The following is a 15,125-nucleotide window of genomic DNA, read 5'->3' as shown; positions in this document are numbered from 1 at the left end:
CCGTCTGCGATTGGGTGCGAGCTGGGGTTCCAGGACTCTGGGTGGATTCCATAGGCGCAGCGCATTGGGAGAATGTTCAGGGAGAGGAAAAGAGGAGGGGGTGAGGGGAAGAGGGACGAGGAGAGGGAAAGAGGAGAAGGAGGAGGGATAATAGGGAGGGGGAAATGTGGAGAAGGGGGAGGGAGAGTGTCTTCGCGCCTCCTCGCGTGGGGCGGTGTTTAGAGCCTGGCAATAGGAGGAGGACAGGACGGCCCCGTCGTACAGAAGACCGCCCCATACCTCTCATAAACTTTATTATCTCCCATCTATTGATCCCTCTCGCCCCTCTTCTCTCTGTTCCCTGTGTCCCCAGAGAAATGCACCTAGCTTTCAGGCTAGCTCCGCCTGATGGATAACCCAGAGTTCGAGGAAGGCGACCCCGGCTCGACTCGGCAGAAAACAGGAGGTTTGCTGGGCTCCAGAACTTGGTGCGGTGGGGGCTGGGGGGTGAAGAGTGGGGTGTAGGCCTGGGGTTCAAGGCGCCCGTCCTCCAGCCAAGCCAACACTCACACTCAGGCACATAGAATAACACCTATCGTGGATATCCCACGAGTTTCGCTAGACAAGTTCGGGAGGCCCATGCACATCCCCAGCCGGGGTGAGGTGCCTAGCTGGACCGGCAGACCACCAAGTTGTACTGCCAGAAGCAAACGCTGGGCTTTCTCGAAGCTGAGGTTGTTACTCCCCCGGACTGACACCTCGAGAACGAGACTGGGCTTTTTCTTGCGCTTTCGGTGTAGGAGAAGCCCTTGTTCAGTGCCGGCCCAGGACAGGGCCATGGACTGGAGCCTGGTGCACCCTGGACTGGAGCCTGGAGCTTTGAGGTGTCCTCTTGGCTACACGTTCTGCAGAGTCCAGCTTCTGTTTAGACAGCTTCAGGAGGTGGGGACCAGCCTCATTGTATTTGGTTCAGCTTCAAAAGCGCTTTGAGGGAAAAATTGAGATGGAAGGTGTGTGTGTAATCGAGGGTCCATGGCTCCTTCTCTAAAGACTGGTATCCTGATCCCTTAGACTCTTCCTATCTTCCACTTGCAGATCTGGAATAAATCAGGTCCCCCTAGGTGAGCCAAATGCTTGGTACGAGTCCAAGCCAAGGTACTTCAGGAGGTCCCAAGATCTGGTGGTCCCAAGACCACCAGAGGTAGGCTTGTGGGGTCTCTGTCTCTGAGAGTGAACTGGTGTGTGGGTGTGGGGAGTCAGTCAGTGCCTTGGCTGTGTTCCTTGTGTGTGAATGAATGGTTTGGGTATTGTCCAATCCCGGGTGTCCTTAGCCAAAGGGGATGTTGGTAGATGTGCACCAGTGACTATGCCACTCTCACTGATTCTTGTAGTGTTAGAAAAGGAAAGAAAAGGGCACAGAGAGGATGCCTGCTGCCCCTACTCGGAAAGAAGGGGAGGAAGAAAGAAGACAGAAAGGGTGGGAGAAGGAAGGGAATGCAGCCAGAATGCTTTGAGCCAGAGACAATAGAGGAGGAATGGCTTCCATGGTATGCAATTAGGACCCGCAGAGGGGGCAGTGCGGACTAACTGTAGGTGTCTGAAGTTCACATCATGCTGGTTGTGTGGGAGAAGAGGGGGGGAAGAAGGGAGGGAGGCAGGGAAGAAAGAAGGGCGAGGAAAGGAGGGAGGGAGGGAAGGAGGAAGTAAAGGAGGGAGGGAGGGGAGAGAGAGAGGGAGGGAGAGGAGAGAGAGAGGGAGGGGAGAGAGAGGGAGGGAGAGGAGAGAGAGAGGGAGGGAGGGAGGGAGGGAGAGAGAGAGAGAGAGAGAAACTGAGAGAGCACCAGTGCTTGGCATAGTTAAGGCAACTGGATAACTGAGATCTGGGCAAAGTGGCCAGCCTTGTGCTAGTCCCCTCCTAGCCTGTAGGAGTTCTCAGCAGCCCCCACAGGGGCCAGTGCCCTCCCCCCACATTGACCACCTTACCTGGGCCGTCTGCATTTATCTCATCTCTGGCTTTCTCAATTTTTAAAAGTATGCCTTACATCCAGTGTAGCAAAACAGAAGCAAAAGAAGCTAACAGCAGCTAGACCTTATACCCTCCACCCAAGCGGCTCCCCCTGACACCAACGAAGCTGTTTTTGTGCCAACAAAAGCAGAGTTGTTTCTTTTTGCAATGTTTTAGTTGGTTGGTTTTTCCAATCAGGGTTTCTCTGTGTAGCCCTCACTGTCCTAGAGCTCACTCTGTAGACCAGGCTGGCTTCAAACTCAGAGATCTGTCTCTGCTTCCTAAGTGCCGCGACTAAAGGTATATACCACCACCAGTTTCTTTTCGTGATTTTAAATCTTCATTTCGCTGATGGCGGAGGTCAAGTCTTGTTCCAGGAGCCTTTTCTGGCTTAGTTCACAGTGAGCTGGACTTCCTGGAGAGGCTGATGGCTGGACTTCCTGGAGAGGCTGATGGTTTGGGAGAGTGGATTGTTCTGAGTCTCCTGGTGACCTGTAGGCACTCACTTGATTGGTTCTTAGTGTCTCTGATCAATCTTTGCACTCAGGGAGACTGCATTCTTTAGTTCAGTCCTGGCAAAGGAAGTCTGAGCGCTACTGCATTGTTATTTGGCCAGTGAGTGCCACAGTCCATGGTGGGTGAGGGAGATGGTGTTGGCTTTTTCTGAATGTCTGAGGTGCCCTGGGAAGGGAGGCACCTGAAGACCCGACAGGGTCTGGCTGCGAGGATCCCTTCTACTCCCAGAGCCGACAGCAGGTTGAGTCTATGAGTTCTGCCTGGTGTGAATTAAGAGGCTGAAGGTTTTTCTCATCTGTTAGGGAGCCAGGAGGCCTGGGTTTTATTCCTACTATGTCCTTCTGGTCATCAGTGCCTGCCTGCTGCTTTGCTCACATCCCAACCTAACCACAACCCTAAAGAATTCCCCCATCCTTCTCCTCTCCCAGATCCCTTCTTCCTCATTCTCAATCCTTCCCTTCCTCTTCAGGGTCTTGGGTAGCAGCACAACCTGGCCTCAAATTCACAGCTCTTTAGCTATGATCAACCTTTGATTCTTGTGCCTCCACCTCTAGGATGCTGGAGTTATAGGTGTGTGTCATCCCCTTTTTTAAATGCAGGGCTTGTGCAGGGCTAGCGATGAAACTCACAGTTTCTTACATGCTGGGCAGGCATTCTGTTGAGTTACATCTGCCTTTCCCCTGAAATGTGTTGAAGAGTCTGAGGGGGCAGCTGAAATTACAACCCAAAGGTGGAGGAGAAGGACAGGAGGACACAAGGACAGCTCAGCCTAGTTTTTGCTTGCTGCTTCCTTCTTGCATGTGTGTGTGTGTGTGGGGGGGCTCTACTTCAACCTCCAGGAGTGTGTGTTGAGCTTACCCTCTTGCACACTGCCAAGCTCTTTCCTGGTTTGGGAGTCCCCAGAGAATCTAGCACTTGGGTTTGTCACCACTTCTCCCATCGCTAAAGGGAGTTTGGGGTGAGCAGTGCAAAGTGCTTATAGAGCTCAGAGATGAAGCAGACCTTACAAAAAGGGTCCACGCCTCACTTCCTTTTCCAGCCTCCCATCTGGGAGCCAGGCCTCTGCCCACTCATGCTACAGGAGAGCCTGCTCTCCTGCCTATCCCATTCCCATAGAGAGCTGATGGTTTCTGAGCAGAGTAACCATGCTGAATGAGGAGGGGGAAGGTAGGGGAGACTGAGTTCTCTGAAAAGTCCCTGTGGGTGCAGAGATGTGCCGGGCTCCTCACGTTCTCATGCCTAGCCCCCTCCTGGGTTAGCCCCTCCAGGTTCACAGAGATCTTAAAAGAAAGCTAAACATTTCAGTGTTTGTCATGCATAGTGACATATACTTTTCTTTAGAAGAATTAATTTTATGTATGAGTGCCTTGCATGCACTTATGTCTGTGCACCATGTGTGAGCTTGCTGCTGGCAGAGGTCAGGAGAAAGAGTTGGATTTGTTAGAGCTGGCATTACTAGAGTTATGGATGATTGTAAATCAGTAAGTGATGGAAATTGAACCCAGGTCCTCTAAAAGAGCAGAAGGTGTTCTTACTGAGCCCTCCCCTCCAGCCCCATGGACACGTTTAAAGCAACATGAGATGGTGATGATGTGTTTGTGATCTGGGGATCTGCAAGGAGCTGTACCTTTGTGCTGTAGGACAATGGGAGTGGGTACAGAACTGTTGGTCACTGTTGAGGCTGGAGCAGGAGCTTAAGCAGACTAGTGCTAACTGATCCCAGCTAAGGATACCAATCATTCCAGCCACAGTTTTGTTGGCCTTGGTCCACAAGGGTCCAAGGTTGGCAGAAGTGCTCTAGGCCACAGAGCAGGTAACCATCAGTCAACTGGTTCCAGATCCCCACTCCCCACACTCTGGGTTCCATTGGTATGGCTCTGACCTGTCTAAGCTGTCTCTTGTGGGTATCCAGGCTGATTCTTCAGCTCATGCAGGAAACCTAGCCCAAATTCTGTCATAGTTCTAGAGTGAGCCAATACATGCTGTCCATGTGCCAGCCCTCTAGCAAGGAGCTGAAGACTTCACATAGCTGCTATGTTCCTGCTTCTAGCCAGAAGGGTACCCAGGGCTGGCTATGGTGTCACAGTGGCACTTACATTGGCATATAACTCAATTTCACACAGCTCACCTGTTTAAAGTGTACAGTTCTGTAGATTTCAGAGTATCACAGATAAACACAGCCATCCCCACCACAAATATTAAAGCATTTTCATAGGTTAAGGGTGCTGTCTGATAAAGTGTGTAGCAACCAGAAAGCCTGGGGTTTAGTTCCCAGACCACAGAGACCAGCTGGGCAAGCCTGCAATCCCAACTCCTGAGAGATGGAAGTGACAAGATCAGGGACTCAAAGCCACCACTGGCTTCATAGCAAGTCTAAGGTCAGCCTGGGCTACAAGAGACTTTGGAGGGAAACTCACCCCACAAACTCCCATTCCCTCTCAGCCCTGAACTGCCATCATCTTCCTGTGACTATGGATTTGCCTAATTGGGTTTTCTCATATGAGTGGAATCTAACAGTGTGCACACCGGCGGCTGGCCTCTTTCTCTCAGCGTGTTTTCAAGGTTCGTTTGTGTGTAGTATACACCAGCATCCCACTCCTTCCTACAGCAGCTAGCATCCACTGTGTGACAGTGGCACTTCTGTGTTTACACTGTAGTCAAAGAATTTCCTCTGCATCCTAGGTGAGAGCATTTGAGCTCCACCAATTCTGGGTGTCCCACCAGCAGTTCAGCCAGGAGAGGAACTTTCTGAGGAGTAGTCAGAGAGGAGGCTCAGGGAAGCATCGCTGGTCACCTGGTGGCTGTTTGTATGTCTTCAGTCACCTTGTGGAATCATTTTCCCCAATTCTGTCCAATGAGGAGCTTCTGGACTCGGGCTCGTGGGGATGATGGCACTGGATAGATGACTCAGAGCTGTGGGTCTTGGCTGATCTTTTATGCCACCAAGTAGTCACTAGTGGGTTGATTAGCATCTGTGTCACAGTGTCCCCACCTGTCTAATGGGAATGTTAGTTCCAACCCCTAGAATTGTTATCACAGGTTAATTGATTTGTGCAGACCTCTGGCTCCCATACCTGACAGTCCTTGTCACCAGGGGAATAACAGACACTTGCTTATTCAGGTTTAAAGTCAAGCACACACCATAGCTCCTGATGATCCCCCTTCCTCCTCCAGAGGAAGTTATGGTAGCCAAGGAGGACATGGGAATGGCTTCATCCATGACCTCAGCTGTCCCTCAGTCTGTCCCAGGTGGAGGTACAGAAAGAGCTCAGCTGGCCACCAGGGTTCCAGGACAGCACACCAGCCAGCATGGCTTCTGTTTCTCTAAAGAGCCATTAGCTGTGAAGCCCAATCTAGAAGCCCCATTCTTCCGCACCCAACTTGGATACCTGGCACAACTATAGCCCATCTTTTCTTGTTAGTAGTTCTAGTCCAGTGGCCACATGGAAACTAGTTTTGAGCTGTTTCCAAGCCTGAGGCGCCCCACTTGGCCACCAATCCTGTAGCCTTTCCCAGCCCCAGAGAAGAACACTGTGGCAGACAACTAGACAGCACCCTTCTCTTGGAAGAACCAGGGGTAGAGGGGGCTGGCAGAGCTGCCTCCCACTCCCAGCAAGTAACAGCCCCTAAGGCTGGAATTTTCAGGTGCTGCTTGAAGCCTAGGGTAAACTGCCCATACTATTCCTCTGTCTACCTTCCCGGAGAAGCCTAGAAACAACACCAGCGTCTTTCAAGTCCTACAGCGCCAGGACTTTTGTGGACTGTCACTGTTGAATGAATCCAGTAAACCAGCATTTTAAAAAACGGTTGGTTCCAGTGGGACAGAGACATTTTGCTTCTATCGTCTATCAGGAATAACAGACTAAATTTCCTCTCTGGCCACCCTGCTTCCATGTGAAGGAATACTACCGCACAAGGGCACCAGTACTGAGGATCTAAAAGTCCTGTTGCTTTAAGGAGAACCTGAGGCCTCTGCTCCCTGGTGGGTGGCCGGGGAAATGTAGGAGAATCCTAGCCTTGGGTGAGCTCCCCTCTGCATCCTGTCTCATTGGGGACTGAACACAGGATCTTTTGTATGACAAGCTCTCGACTCTGGGAAGTGACTTCCAATACGTGGAGTTGAAGAACAGTGCGGCTGCCTTTGCAGGTGCTCCCTGAGCCTCCTGGGAGTGTCTGAAGATCCCAGCCATCCGCTGAGCCCTTCATCGCAGTTACAGCTTAATGAGCCTATTCTATGATGCCCCTGACTTCCTCAATTTTCCCGAAATGAAATAGCTGCACACTCCAGAAAAACCTTCCTCTGTCGGATGGACGTGCATCTCTAGAGATCTTCCAACAGCTTTGCCCCTGGACGGCCAAATATATCGTGTGATGCAGAGCCAAGGCTGGAGACCTCAGAGGTCCTCATTGGGTGGGGCCACCAGGTGGTTCCCAGATGCCGACCAGGCAAGCCTAGGGTCTAAGCTCCGGTATCTAGTTTAACAGTTTGGGAAAGCAGGACGCACTTACACAGCCGATCTCTGAGAACCAGAAAGGAAGATTTGTTCAGCTACGAAACAAATCTAACAGCTTCTAGCAAACCTGCAGACCCACACTTTGGGGCATCTGTGCAGGTGTGATCTAATTTTACCAACTTTTAAAATAATAACAAGTTTTAAAATTTACAGAGTAAAACATACATCTATGAAAATTCTAGATACGAAGAATTATATAAGGGCAAATTATTCCCTCCAGACCCAGGCTCCATCACTAGTGTCATATCAGACAAAAATCTCCCTCTTTAAAATCTGGAACGAACTCCTTGTGTCTGCGGTTCTTCCGGCCTTTTTCCGCTCTTGCAGGGCACCAGATTCTGGCTTTTCCTTCCCAGGCCCTGGTCGCTGGTCAGCCAAGGTGGCCACTTCTTTACCGGACCACCAGTTTGCTAGGTTCGTCTCCGTTCCAGAAGATTGATATTCGTCTGGTTATTATTTTGAAAAAAAAAACGAATTAAATTAAGGGCAGCCAAGGAGAGGGATGTTTGTAGCTGAGGCCATTTGCTTCAGTTCGGAGCCCCGGTGGTGCCCTTCAGAGCCTCGGGCCGAGAGGGAGTGGGGGCTGTGGGGCCAGCGGGAATTAGCGCGTGGAGTGAACGTTGGGGCAAGAGTTGGGGTGGATTAGCGGGTTCAAAAGCAGGTCAGGGGGAGCTAAGCGTGGCGACCAAGTCCATGCTAGGTCAAGGTCCTTGGCAAAGGCTGGCTCGGGCGATCTGCAGGGAGCCGCACAGGTCTGCAGCTGCCCAGCCTGGAACCAGAGCCCTGCAACAGGAACCCCTGTGCGTCTGCAATATTTTACAGGACCCGGTTCGAGCTCCCTTGTTGAGCGTGTAGCCTCCTGAAAGACAGAATTTCTCTGTTATATTTTTATTTTTTCTTTCTTTCCTTCTTTATGTTTGAGACAGGACCTCTCTATGTAGCCCAGGTTGGCCATCCTCCTGCCCCAGTCGGCGGAACTCCTGAGATCACAGGCTTGTCTCACTACGTCTCACCTCTTTGTTTTTATACTATCTCTTTCCGTTCCGACTAGATAAACATATCGACCCACGCAGGCAGAATTTTCTTCTCAAGAGTCTCTTTCTCTTACTGGCATCGGGGCCATGTGGATCAAATAGGGGAGAGGGGGGACTTCTGAGACACTATAAACGAGTCACACCCTTCTCTCCCAGAGCGAGTACCTGCGGTACCGAGGAAAAGCTGGGGACAGCTGATAGCCGACGTCTTCCCTTTCCCAAGGCTCAGAAGTGACTCTGAGCTCCAAACGTTTGTAGGGCCCTGTATATTCCTCCTTTTCCTCCAAAAGGCTTGTGAGTTTTCACAGGGAACAAAGGTGGAGACACTGTGACATTCGAAATACTGATCTTGCTGGTTACCTAAGAACAAGTCACAGAGCGGCGGGGGTGGGGATGAATCGTCTATCTCCACCGATGGTCGTTGCCCCTCCCGGGTCCTCACTTCCAGCGTCCCCAAGCTGCAAATAGCCGGTGCTCGCTTGGGACCTGATATCCGGCTTCTTTTCTTTTTTCGCCCCCGGGCTGTGCAGGTCCGGGGAGTGGGGTGCGCGGGTGGACTTTGGCGGGTCTGGCCTCGGTCGGGGTGCTTGCACGGAGAAAGTTCGACTGGATCCCTGCAGGGGAGAGTTTCATCTTCCCAGCTCTCTGAGGACTGGGAAAAGCACAGAAACCGCGGTGGCAGGGAGCGGTGGAAAGAGGAGGTGGCTTGGGAGAGGCCTGGGCTGTGGAGTTCCCGGGCGGCTCCCGCGACCTCTCTGGAATGCTTCCGCACTGCAGGCCCTGGATGCGGCAAGAACGTGCAGGGTGCAGGATAGAAATCGGTGCAAAGCTGCGGACTGAGATGGACCGGCTGGTGCAGGGCTCGGTCCGAGTGCAAATGCCCTTCTTGGTTCCCAGTCCCGCGGAGCCTGACATCTATCTCTCCCCTTGAAAAAAGCCCGGGGCTGAAGACGCTGTCTCTTCCTTCTTTAGGCGGGCATTCTCTGATCGCGGCTTGCGACCGGCCTACAGTTCCAGCTGCCGCAGCAGAGATAATGGGTCTGATGGCAAGAAAGCATCCTACCTCTTTCCGACTTCCCCTGCTCTTCTAGGGCTTCCTCCACCCCTCTCCCGGCCTCTGCACCTTTGATTTTGAATAAATTTATGCTGAAAGTATGTAGCCCTTTCTTTTTTTTCCCTTTCTTTCTATTCTTTTTTTTTTTTTACAAACTTGTATACTAGTAATTTTTTTTAAAGGATTCGCTGTGTGTGTGTGTGTGTGTGTGTGTGTGTGTGTGTGTGTGTGTGACAGAAAAGGACATCGGATCTCCTATAGCTGGAGCCAGAGTTGGTCTTTTAACCTCCCAGCCATCCCTCTACCGCCCTTAACTAGTATTGTTTAAATTACATTTGTTTGTTATGTGTATACATTCATGCATATTAGCAAGCCTGGAGTCAGAGGACAACTTTTGGGAATGGGCTCTGTCCAACCATGTAGGTTCTCGGGATGGATCAAATCATTAGCTTGGCAACAGGAGACTTTACCCGCTGAGCCATTTCTCCGCCCAGAGCAAGCCTTTGGATGTTTATTTTATAGGCTCAACAGCACAGAGACATTTCCACTGTGGAGAAACCATCACTGGATTTGCTTTCTAAAAGGGACGGTGAGGCATTTTCTTTGGAATTTGTTTGGCAAGAGTCGGATCTCAGACACCAATACTGTCTAAGACAACCTCTGAGCTCGAACCTATGCAGGGGTGTTCCTGAACAGAGCGCAGGAGGAGAGACTTCTAGGACGAAGGAAGAGAGGTCAACCTGACGAGCTCAAGCTCCCTTCCCCATCTCCGAGGTGAACATTATTGCTCGGATAAAGCTTCAGAGGAGGTGTTTGAAAAGGAGAAACCCCAGAGCCAACCCCAGGATCTTGCCTGGCACAGACTCTTGTCTCTTGGGTTTGCAAAGGGACACTTTATAGTAGTGGGTTCACTTCAGAGTGTAGGTGGGAAAGCCACGGAAGGCTGGTCCATGGTTAAGGGACTGGGAAATAGATCTCATCCTGCAGCATTTGTAGGACTTGAGAAGGTTAGAGTATCATTAGATACTCTAAGTGACTTGGGCTTGTTTAAAAAAAAAATCTTTCTTTTTTTTTCTTGAGAACCGGTCTGGAATTCAGGCTTATCTGGGACCTTTGATCCTCTAGCCTTTACTATCTAATGCTGGGGTAATAGGTGTGTACCCCTCTCTCCAGGGCACAATGTAAACAATTTAATAAATTGAATGCAGTATTTGCATTTTGTCATAACGAGAATATGTATGTGTTTTAAGACTAATTTTTAATTTTTTAGCTAAAATTAAACAAAAAATCTTAAGATTGGTTTAAAAAAAATCAGGACTCAACAGAACCTCATAATATTACTAAACAGGAATATGTAGGAGTCTCTTGTCTTTGCTTCAGGAGATGTATGACTGCAGTAACCACATATGTCTAAGTTATTCTGTTTTTACAAAAAAGTTTCCTACTACCCCAGCTCTCTGGCACCTCTTATCTGTCCTCTAGCTTTTGTCAGGGTGGCAGCAGGAGGATCAGAAGTTCAAAGCTACTATTGGTCATAGTTTGAATTTGAGGCCACTCTGGGTTATAAGAAAATAAAAATGTCAAATTTATGGAAAAGTTAGCAGAGTAGTAGTAGAAAGGCCCCAGCACACCGGGCTTTGCCAGAGCCGCTTATCTGTTCTTCTGTGTAGTTACTGTTGGAGTTGGAGAGTAAACTGAGACACACCGTCCTTCCTCTTCAGTTACAGTGTGGCCTCCTAAGTGGCATGAGGTCCCTTATATCAGTGTCCAGAGAAGACTCAGGAGGGGTTGATGTAGCTTGCACTCCTGCTCACATTGTATCAGCTAGCTCAATGGTATCCTTTTTAGTTTTTTTTTTTTTCCTGGCCCATATTTGAATCCAGTATTGTCTGTTGCATTCTGTTTTAGAATCCTTTTGGTCTTTCTTAGATAGAAACAGTTCTTTTACTTCTTTGTTTGTCTTTGCAACATAATTTCGAAGGACACACACAGTCTTTACATATATTTTTGTTTTCTAATTAGTAGCTCGATTTTTGAGACAGGGTCTCACTACCTAGCTCAGAGCAGCCTGCGAATTCATGATTTTCCTGCCTCAGCTACTCCCTGTTTTAGTTTAGATAACCTGATACAGAAAAGAGCTGTACAAAGAACCCTTGTCCTGACCTATTTGTGCATTAGTTGCCTTCACAATGCTTTACTTTGCATCCTAACAAACAAAGACATTCTCTTGGGGTTACAATGCAGTCACTAAAATAAGAAAACCTGCACTATCCCAGAATTCTCAGCCCTGCGAAGGTCACTGTCACCCATGTTCCAGAAGTGTTTCTCATGTGTGGATCCAGGTTCTTAGCTTTTGTGTTTGGTTACTGTTTCTCTCTGGTCGGTTTGGAGACCTTTAAGGACAGTTTTTCCCAGACCTTCATGGCCAGTTGTCTGGAGGAATGTACCCCAGTGTGGATTTGCCTCATGTATTCTTGTGACCCAACTCAGACTGGGCACCTGTAATGGGAACATTTAAGAAACTACCTTTTCTCTTTCTTTTTTTTTTTTTTTTTTTCTTTTTTTTGGAGCTGGGGACCGAACCCAGGGCCTTAGCGCTTGCTAGGCAAACACTCTACCACTGAGCTAAATCCCCAACCCGAAACTACCTTTTCTCACCACATCCTCTCAGGTGGGATGTGATTTACCCATTATTGGAGAAGCTACCTGCCATTTGGAGAGGGAGATGGGATTTTGCTGAAGGCGATGGCGATGATGGTTAGTTTTAATTGTCAACTCGTCACTGTCTAGAATCACCTGAGAGGAGATTAGAGATGTAGATCAGGTTAGGCAGTCAGCTTGTTTTTAGGGGATTGTCATGATTATGTTAATTGATGTGGGAAGACCCAGCCTAGATCTGAGTGGTGTCCTTTCCTGAGCTTAGGTCTAGAATTGTGCAGGAGCCGAGAAAGTGAGCTGAACTGAGCATGCTCCACATGTTTCTCTCTGCTCCTGACATTGGATGGGACTGGCTCCTCCCAGTTCCTTCGTGATTTCTCCACAGTGCTGGCCTGTGTCACGGCTGGGCAGTGTGAGCTGAATGCCCTCTTCTCCCCCTGAGCTGCCTTTTGTTAGGGCGTGTCATTACAGCAACAGAGAGAAAGTCGGGGAAAGCAGATGTTCTCCTAAAATGCCGCTTTGCTTCGTAATTGACTTGCATTTTATGGGGAAGAGTTTTGAGATTGTGATCAGATGGATTCCTGGGTGCCAAATATGTTACTTTTTACTCTCGCTATGACTTTATTCTCCCCAGTGTTGGAGTCCCTTAAGGTCGCTTCTTTGTCCTTCTTTTGATGACAGTTTTATTGAGGTCTGAGTTACTTGTGATATAGCAAACTCTCAGAGCCAATCTTTTAGATTATTACCATCACCAAGAAAAGAACCCTCAGGGGCCAGGCTGTGGTGCCCTGGCAAATGCTTGCCTAGCGTGTGTGAGGCCCAAAAGAAAAGCACCAAAAGAAAAGCAAAGTAGTGTTCCTTCTGCCCTGCCTCTAACATTCCTTACTTTTGGCAGGGGATCCACACTTCCGTGAGGTTTTCTGTGCTATCTATGTAGCCCTGGTTTTGATGCAGCCATGTCTTTTCCCTAAGGCATCTTGGCCCTCTAATGTAGCATGATTTACAAGGCTCCATCTGGTTTTGGCCATGCTACTGGGGTGCAGATGCAAGTCCTCCCAGAGGGTGGTGGAGCCTGTCCACACACTCAGTTTCATTTATTGAGAACCATATGTTCCCGCCTAACCAAAGGGTCTGCTATAGTTCTCCTGTTCTTCTTTGTTCCCCCCCCCCCCTCACTGTGTATCTGACTGGTCTGGAACTCACTATGTATATCCACCTCTCTCTGGCTGAGTGCTGAGATTAAAGACATTTGATACCTTTTCTTTCTTCCTCGCCCCCTCCTTCCTTTCTTTTGCTTTTCTTTCTTTCTTTCTTTCTTTCTTTCCTTCCTTCCTTCCTTTCTTTCTTTTTTCTTTCTTTCTTTCTTTCTTTCTTTCTTTCTTTCTTTCTTTCTTTCTTTCTTTCTTTCTTTCTTTCTTTCTTTCTTTCTTTCTTTCTTTCTTTCTTTCTTTTTTTGAGACAGGTTTTCATGTAGTTCATGCTGGCCCCATATTATGTAGCCTTAAAATGCTGACCTTCCAGCTCCCACCTTCCCAGGGCTAGGATTACAGGCATGAGTCACCATACCCCGTTTATATAGCTCTGGGGAATCACTGGGCTTTCTGCAGCATAGGTGAGCACTCTACTTACCGCGCCCCGCCCCGCCCCGCCCCCGCTCACCTGCCCCGCCCTCTCTTACCTGCCCCGCCCCCGCTTACCTGCCCCGCCCCCTCTTACCGGTTCCCCTTTCTTGTTTAGCCATTCTCTCCTCTGGTGCTGAGAGAGCTGACTCCTCTATTATGTTCTTGTTACCACCCTATTCCTCACCTAGAGACACTTGGGATTGGGGCATAGGCATCCACTCCAGACACTGTGCCCAAGACTGCAATAGGTTGCTGTGGCATACACCCTTCCCGGTGGGGTGGGGAACCTGGCCTGGTTTGTCCCCACCCACTGGTTTTTGATGGGACTTTTCTCAAGGGAAAGGTTTTAAAGATCACACCCTCTCCTGACTGCAGTGACTCTCTTGTGTGTGACCACTCCCTCTTATTGTTCTTCTCCAGGAAAAAAGGCTCCACTCTTGCCACCTCAAAAATCACCACCACAAGCCTCCTTTGCACACTTCCCTAATCACCTGCAGAAGAGGATCTGAGATGTCAGCTCAGGAGCAGAGCCCCTGGGTCCGTGGCATGGAGGGGCTTGACTCAGCAGCCCACCGAGGGCTGTTCCACCACCCTCGCCAGCTTCCTTCCCACCTTCAAATATATATAGGAGGTCCCGGCTGTCCTGGAGCTCACAGAGACCTGCCGTCTCCACAGTGCTGGGATCAAAGGTGTGAGTCATCCTCTCCTGTATTTTCCTATTCTTAGATTTTAAAAGAATTTCTTTTTAAAAATTTAAAAGATTTTCTTTGAGGATTTCAAGCATGTATACAATGTATTTTAGATCTGGACAGCTCATCTCCTCCTGAACTGGCATACCCCCACCCCCACCCCCTGTTCCCCTTCAGACTTCATGATATCATCTTGTCTTCCTCCTTTTTCTCCTAGCCTACAGGGTCCAATCACTGCATTCCACATACTCCTGAGTGTGGAGCCATCTGGTGGAGCATCAGCAGCTTACAAGGGACAGCATTTAAAGAGAATGGACCCTTCTCCTCTAGCAGACATGAACTATGAATACATCCTCAGCTAGAGGTGAGGGCTGTGAGCCTTTCCCTAGTCCATGCTGGAACGTTGGCTGACTTGGTCTTGTGCTGGCCAAAGCTGCTGTTGAGTTCAAGGTCCTGATATGTTCAAAAGACATTGGTCCACTCTCCTCCTTCACAAATGCTTATAGTCTTTCTGCCCTTTTCCAAAATGTCCCCGAACCCTGGGTTCAATGTAAATGTCCCATTTGTGGCTTCCGGTCTTCCACCTTCAATGAACCAAAATTGAAGGAGCTTTTGTTGTTCCTTGGATTTCCCTACTTCTAATTTCTGGTAATCTTGGGTGTTCTCCCAACATGTCTTTGGCTTTTCAAGGTCTGGACTTGTAGTCAGAAAGGGCTTAGAGTTGCTTAAAACCTACATAGAATCAGACTGTTCATTTTGTTCTCCAGATCCTTGCCCCACTAAGGTGCCTTAAAAAGCTTTTTGTCAGCTGCATAGAAACCCACAGCTTGTGTGGCCCATGAGGTATTAAAGTGTTTTTCTGTGAATGGGCATCTTGATGAATTTCCACTAACACACAAGTATATACACAGTGCACACACAAACTCACGATGCTCCCACTAACACACATGTATACACACAGTGCACACACAAACACACGATGCTCCCACTAACATGTATACACACAGTGCACACACAAACTCATGATGCTCCCATAACCATCCTTAGTTTTATA

The 15,125-nt window shown here is 49.1% G+C and overlaps 1 long non-coding RNA gene across 1 annotated transcript; it reads left to right on the top strand.

Annotated features, from left to right (window-relative positions):
* The first annotated feature begins 222 nt into the window (after positions 1 to 222).
* Vax2l (ventral anterior homeobox 2 like) lies at positions 223 to 14,424 on the top strand. Its single transcript, XR_005503337.2, has 3 exons — positions 223 to 445; positions 13,803 to 14,071; positions 14,289 to 14,424. It is a non-coding gene; the product is annotated as a ventral anterior homeobox 2 like (long non-coding RNA).
* Positions 14,425 to 15,125: the final 701 nt, after the last annotated feature.

Source organism: Rattus norvegicus, chromosome 4 (genome assembly GCF_036323735.1).
Source record: "Rattus norvegicus strain BN/NHsdMcwi chromosome 4, GRCr8, whole genome shotgun sequence".
Classification (NCBI taxonomy): Eukaryota; Metazoa; Chordata; class Mammalia; order Rodentia; family Muridae; genus Rattus; species Rattus norvegicus.
The sequence above is the reverse complement of the archived record's forward strand: the minus strand, read 5'-3'. Positions and strand labels throughout refer to the sequence as shown.